The sequence below is a fragment of the Callorhinus ursinus genome, unplaced genomic scaffold, assembly GCF_003265705.2.
Source record: "Callorhinus ursinus isolate GAN/ISIS: 27379988/994484 unplaced genomic scaffold, GSC_fseal_2.0 scaffold3, whole genome shotgun sequence".
Classification (NCBI taxonomy): domain Eukaryota; kingdom Metazoa; phylum Chordata; class Mammalia; order Carnivora; family Otariidae; genus Callorhinus; species Callorhinus ursinus.
Genome location: NW_027397065.1, coordinates 19,126,397 through 19,133,586, shown reverse-complemented (window position 1 = coordinate 19,133,586; position 7,190 = coordinate 19,126,397). Strand labels below are relative to the sequence as shown.

The window sequence follows — 7,190 nt, the reverse complement described above, 5'->3', positions numbered from 1 at the left end:
AATGTTTCCAACACAGAAAAAGTACAGGTGTAAAGAACAACTTGCAATAGTACTGAGACTGCCTTAAATGATCTTAACTAAAACTGTTTAGTTTCAAGACACTAGCAAACTATTCATTAAGAATTACTACACGGCAACCAAGTTTGTAAACTTCCAGCCCCATGGAAGCTGAGTGCAAATTTGAAGTGATATATGAGCATTACTGAAACAGCCATTTTCCAATATTATTCTTCTTATGCCTTATATAATTTTTAAAAATAAAGGCCAAAAGAATATAGTTTAAAATCCATGCCATTCAAAATCAGGAATGACAGAAGACAGGTTTGTACACTTTCAAAATTAAATGGAAATTTTAGAAATTTCTTTTCTTTGAATATTTTTAAGCTTGAATTTCCATGGTGTGTTTTATATGTATAAATTTCCTTTAAACATTTAGTACAGAGAACATGGGCTTTGTTTTAAAATCAAGGACATAAAGCCATAAGAAATACACTAAGATTTCTTTCAAATTCTACAGAAAACTGGAGCCAATGGATATTAAAGACATTAAAGAGAGTATGCTACCCTGGAGGTTAAACATTTAACCTTTCTTTTTTTTTTTTTTCTTTTTTAAACTGAAGTATCGTTGACATCATATTTAGTCTCCTTTTAGAATTTTAACAGTGATCATTACGTACTCTTTTATGACTTTTTCTCTTCTTATTGGCAATAGGTCATTGCTTTTGAATGTTCCAAGGAAAACATTTCAGCTTAGCAATACAATAGAGAATTTTTAAATAATTTGTCAGAAAAGTGGCACCAGTAAAATTTTCTAATAACTTTAAAAAGAAATCTTTACCATCTAACAGTTTTCTCAGGATAATGGTGTCACTATATAATTCTGCAGTAGAAAGACATTGTTGGTATTTCCTGTTTATATTTTTCCTCATTATAGTAATGAGTCAAAACCCAGTTAGAGAAAAGATCTATAAAATCCAATATAAAGGTCTCAAATGTGATAGGATTCAGCTGATATATAACAGCAATCATGGTAACTTTTCTAAATTTTATTACCAATTTTGCACAGAATAAACATTTATGAAAAATGTAAATCCAGGGAATCTGTAATGGAATGGATACCTTAATGTACATCCCAAGGTCTAGTGATGATATATTTTACTTGTGAATAAAATTATACCTTATTGCATATGTGTAAAAAAACACTAAAGTGCTTAAAATTTTTTCAAAGTGGAAGGAGAGGCCATTAGAGAATTTTAAACAGGAGGATGACATGATTTAATTTATATATTTAATAAAAATTCTGCTGGCTATATGAATAATCAAAGGTTATAAATATAGAAGAAAATCAGTTAGAAATCTATTGCTATAGTCTAGATTTTTTAAATATATATAATATATATATTTATCATGTATATATTATATATAAATTTTAAAAATCTAGACTCATATATATACATGTATACACACATAGATATACACATATATAGGAAGAGAAGGAGGGAGGTTTAGATTGGGATGGTAGCAAGGAGAAAAAAACAAATGGACATATTAAGATAAGATACTTGAAGTAATGTAGGTCAAACTGGCTGGTGGTTTTGAGGAGGAAAGTAAGTTAAAGGAAGAGTCAAAGGTTGTATGTCAGTGTTTGATTTGAGCTAGACAGATGGTGAAACTGTTGGCTGAGACTGGAAAGACTCAGGATTCACTGGACTTGGGAGGAAGTCAGGAGTGGAATTATGAATTTTATAGTCATCTATATAGATGGTCTTAAAGCCATGAAAATGATTGAGATTTCCTAGGGAGAGAGGTGATGAAGAAGCAAAAAGAACACTGAAGATGCCGAAGATTAGATCCTGAGTGAGGGAAGATCCAGCAAAAGCATCTAAGAAGAATGGTCAGTGGAGCAAGACAAGGACTGGGAGAATATGGTGCCATGCAGTCTAAAAGAAGGAATAGAGTCAAGAAGAATAGAATGACCAATTGTGTCAAATTCTGCTAAGAGTGTGAAAAACCTGACTACAGAGAAGGAACATTAGGTTTGGCAATATAGACGTCACTGGTGACTGGGGCAAGAGTGCTCCCAGTAGGGTAGGCAGATAAAAGACTCCTTGGAGTGGGTTTGGAGGAGACATGAGGAGATAAAGTGGGGTCAGAATAGAAAGACAACTCCTCCAAGATGTGTTACTGTGAAGGTAAACAGAGACATGTGACAACAGATGGAGTGGTCAGGGAAGATTTGTACTTGACATGAGAATGATGCAACAGAAGACAGAAATTGACACTACATGAGAGGAGAGGGATAATTGCAGGAAAATGGTCCTAGGGACCATTTCATCTTCCAAACAAGAGAGATTTGATAGTATATGATACAAATGAAACAAAGAAGCTTGCAGTTTTGGTATTGGGAAACAGAATTTCACTCAGCTTCTATTTCCTCTGACCATGTGTCCACATCATCATGGAGTGTGGGAAGAGGGGCAGGGATAGGAGGGGGGAAAAAAGAGAAAGTGTGAAATACTTGTTTTAGAGATAGGAAATATGAAAAAATTTTTTTTAATTTATTTGAGGGAGAGAGCACAAACACGGGGAGGGGGGAGCAGCAGAGGGAGAAGGAGAAGCAGACTTCCCGATGAGCCGAGAGCCCAATACGGGGCTCAATTCCAGGACCCTGGGATCATGACCTGAGCTGAAGGCAGACGCTTAACCCACTGAGCCACGCAGGTGCCCCGCAAAAACATTTTTTTGAGAGAAGGAGCTTGCACATGTGCACGTGTGCATGCAGTGCAGGGAGGGACAAAAGAAGAGGGAGAGAGAATCTTAAGCAAGCTCCATGCCCAGCAGAACCTGAGGCTGGGCTCAATCTCATGATCCTAAGATCATGACCTGAGCAGAAATCAAGAGTCGGGTGCTTAATCAACTGAGCCATCCAGATGCCCCAGTATGAGAATTTTATTAAATCACGGTAGGAAAGCTTTGAAATGATTGTGATGCCAAGGTGAAATTAAAAATTCTAAAGTATGTGGAAGGAAATCCAACACTATTCTGGTTTTCCCAGTGATGACTGCTCTGAAATTTTTTGAAATATCAAATACCAAATTCTTTAATCTTTTAAAATTTTGGTGTCCCCTGCTTTCTGGTGTCCTAAGCAAGCACTGTCTCTATGAATAAATTTATTAAGCTCTTTCTAAAAGAAAGGAGAGAGGCAGGGGAGAGAATACAGTGATTTGACGAGGAAGAAAAGGGTTCCCCACAAAGAAACAGTAGACTGGGGACACTAAAGAACACCTTCTCCCACTCCTCATTTTGCTCAGGGTCAATTAAGACAGTGTCACTGCAGCCATGCCCTGTTTGACAGGCAAATGGGGGAAATGTTTGCTGCCATTTAGGTAGACTAGAATTTGTAGCACCCATGACAGACTGCTCATGGGACCTATACCAATTTTTCCAGGCACTACCAACGACTTCGGTACCTCTTATGGAAGTGTACAGAGCAAGAGAGATAACTAGTGAGGAAAAATAGACCTTTATTGACAATCAACAAATTAATACACAGTAATAAGAAAGAATACATTTAGAAATACAAGAGGGTACATTCTTTTTTTTGGGGGGGTGGCACCAAATTACTTTATTTGAAGAATGGTACAAATGAAAGAAGTTAAGTAGATGTTTTGGTACAACTTATAGAAAAGGTAAAGGTAACCCCAACATGCATGCACTGCCTTGGTGACCAGGGAAGTCACCCCTGTGGCTATGGGAAGACAGCCTAAGGCTTAGCTTTCACTATCACTGTTTCCCAAGGTGTGCTTGTCAAAGAGATACTCTGCCATGCCAGATTCGGGAGCCCCCATCTTGCGCAGGTTGGTTACGTGGTCACCCAATTCTCTGATGGATTTCACCTGCTCATTCAGGTGATGAGTCTCAATGAAGTCACACAAATGGGGGTCACTTTTATCAGTGGCCAGTTTGTGCAGTTCCAGTAGTGACTGATTCACGCTCTTTTCCAAATGTAATGCACACTCCATTGCATTCAGCCCGTTCTCCCAATCATCACGGTCTGGTTTCTTGATATCCTGAAGGAAGATTCGGCCACCTCGTTGGTTCTGCAGCTTCATCAGTTTCTCAGCATGTTCCCTCTCCTCATGAGATTGGTGAAGAAAATATTTGGCGAAGTTCTTCAAAGCCACATCAACGCGGTCAAAGTAGTAAGACATGGACAGGTAGACGTAGGAGGCATAGAGCTCCAGGTTGATCTGGCGGTTGATGGCAGCCTCCGTCCTGGTGGTAGTTCTGGCGCACCTGCGTGGGAGAAGCGGTCGTCATGGCGGCAGCTGAGAAAAGGCGGCGGCGAGCGGCGGCGGGGACCTTGGAGAGGTCCGAGGGCGCGAGGAAGAGATGGCAGAGAGCTGGCTCTGAGCGGCCGGCCCCGGGTGGGGGACGAGCGCCGGGTTCCATCCAAGCACTGTTGAAGCAGGAAACCGCGGCGACTCTCCGCGGAGACTGTCAAGAGGGTACATTCTTAAAAACATAATTAGATGCAGATTGAGCTGGCCATCTAATTCATTTAGTCATACATATTTATTAGGTGCCTATTATGTGTCAGGCACTGTACTAGAAACTAGGTTACATATTCAACATTCAACAGTACATTCAATTTCCTGGATCAGAGTTGTCACGCTCTTTCTGAGCTTAAGTGCAAAAAGAATATAAAGTTTGCTCTGTATGATCAGAAGCCATCTCAGGGCATCTATACTTTGCATGTCTGCTCAAAGAGAGAGTTAGCCTAATTCCTAACAGCCTGGGTTCTAGTCCTCAATTTGCCACTATTAGTGTGATAAAGGAGGCAAGGACACTCCGGGTATCAGTTTTTCCCGTGCAAAATGAGAACTTTGAATGGGATGATCCTGAACACTTCATTTAGATAGTCTAGCTCAAAAAGAGTTGATGGTTTGGTCAGCTTTATCTAAGCATTCACTTACAGCTCTGATGGGATGGGTATTCTCCCCATGTCAAGCACTGCTCAATATTAATGTGTATGTCTTACAGATATGTATATACACTCCAATATAAGGTTAAGAATGTTAGAGATGTTAGATACCATTTGACCGGAACTATTTATCACACATTTTCAGTTGTTTCTTCAAGACAACTCTGTAAGGTAAAAATTGTTACCATTTCCATCTTAGAGTCAAAGGAAACTCAGCTTCACAGAAATTGCGCGACCCGCCCTGAATAAGCAACAGAGCCAGACCACAACCCAGAACTTTGGAGTCAAAGCCCAGAGTACTCTCTACTAAACACAGAGGAGCCCCCTACATTTTGCTGTTCAAACTATATGGGAACACAGAGAAATAATCAATAACTCAGTCAAGTGCTTTTAAAGCATTTTTTTAAATTAGAAAACCCAATATGTGTAAGACAGGAATTTAAAAAAAAAAAAAAGAAAGAATATGAATTAGGTGTTTGTAATCCTCTCCCCAAGCCAACCCCCATGTTAGCCTTCTAAGAAGAAAGGATTATTGCTTGCTTAGTCAGCCATAGGAACTTAATTGTGCCTACTGGGGGAAAGAACAGAAAGGATAATTGGAAGACGCCAAAAGAGTGCCAGTTACTCTATATACAAAAGGTTGCCTAAGGAAAAGGAATTTTCAGAAAGTTATGAGATTTTGAGAGTTTATGGAGGAAAAACGATTTGAAATCATCACATTCCAGGATATAGGGGATTTTGAGGACAGAGATAGTTAAGAAGAATTTAAATAAATTTTTGCCAAAACTGGCCACAAAACAGTCCTGTTTTACTTGAGTTATGTGTAAAACAGATAAAAGTTGAGCTGCTCTGCTGAGGTATCCAAAGGCACGGTCTACCTAGATACACTCAAAACAATTGCTTCAGAGTGAAGCTATTTCTCTTTGCCTCTTTGCAGACAGTTTAATCGTCTAAAAGGAAAGCGATTGAATCAGGCATAGCTCTAAGCACAGGCAGGTGCCTACTGAGGTGATACCGGGGAAGATGCAGAAGGCTGCATCTCCCCCAAATAACTTTCCCAATACTTTTTATTAGTTAAGACATCAACAGGGAAAATAAGCCTTTGTTTCACAATAAAGGTACAGAATTAATTTTATCTTCTACAAAGACTATAGAGTGTGTATCCAATCTTAGACTATTTAAATATAGTGTTTATGGTGATAATGTAATGGAGACAAATCATCTCCCCATCTCCCTACCCCACTCAATTTAACAGGGCTATAAATCTGATGATAATAAATTTACATCAACTTCACAAAAAAATCATATTTCTGTTAGGCTAGGAAAAGTTGGAGTACAAAAATAATTGATTAAACAGAATATGTTTTTATAACTTGCATCCTAAATGTCTACACATATGAAAAAAATACATGTTTGAATGTTCACATGGGATATAATAATGCACTAAATGGTTGGGGTAGAATTAAACAGGAAAGGAAAATAGAATTATGGTAATAAAATATATTCAAAGGAGAACACTATTGGACACCAGAGAAAGAACTATGCTATCAAGTTAGCAAATAAGTTAATAATTTTACTAAACCTAAATTCTGAGTGCAAAATAATTTCAATTTTTATGCTTTCAAAGGACAGTGAAAGCTGAAGATACTCAGCTTCCCAAAATGAGAAGGAAAAGAAGAAAAGTGTATAAAAAATTGAAAATCTTGTATCCCACAGTAGGTAAGTCTAATTCATTGGCTTTATAAAAGTATGTATAAAATGAACTACCCAGCTATGTACTTTGTTTTTTTAATCACAGAATGTCTATAAAAGTAAGAAGATAAATACATATTAATGCTATAAAGCAATTTAGAAGTTTGGTAGGTATGTACATATTGCAAATAATAAAAATTTATATATATATATACTTATTCAAAGACTATTAAGACCCCTGTTCTTAGAATCTGTTATCAATGGCTTATTACATAACTATCTCTGTTCTATGTTACTTGTAGAAATTAAAGTATAGTCGGGTTGAAAGAGGCTATAAACTACAAAATTATGAAATTGAAAAGGGCTATAAACTGAACTGTTCTTGGCATGAGGGTGTTATTTTAAGAATAAACTGTAATCTATAGTTTTGGAAGACAGTCCACCAGTATATAAACTACTAGGGTATTCATGCTATATTGTAAATGGGCTTTAGAGAGACATGTTTCCATGTCTT

At 37.6% G+C, this 7,190-nt stretch overlaps 1 pseudogene; it reads right to left on the bottom strand.

Moving 5' to 3' along the window:
• Positions 1-3,611: 3,611 nt before the first annotated feature.
• On the bottom strand, positions 3,612-4,467 carry LOC112819980 (ferritin heavy chain pseudogene; annotated as a pseudogene).
• Positions 4,468-7,190: the final 2,723 nt, after the last annotated feature.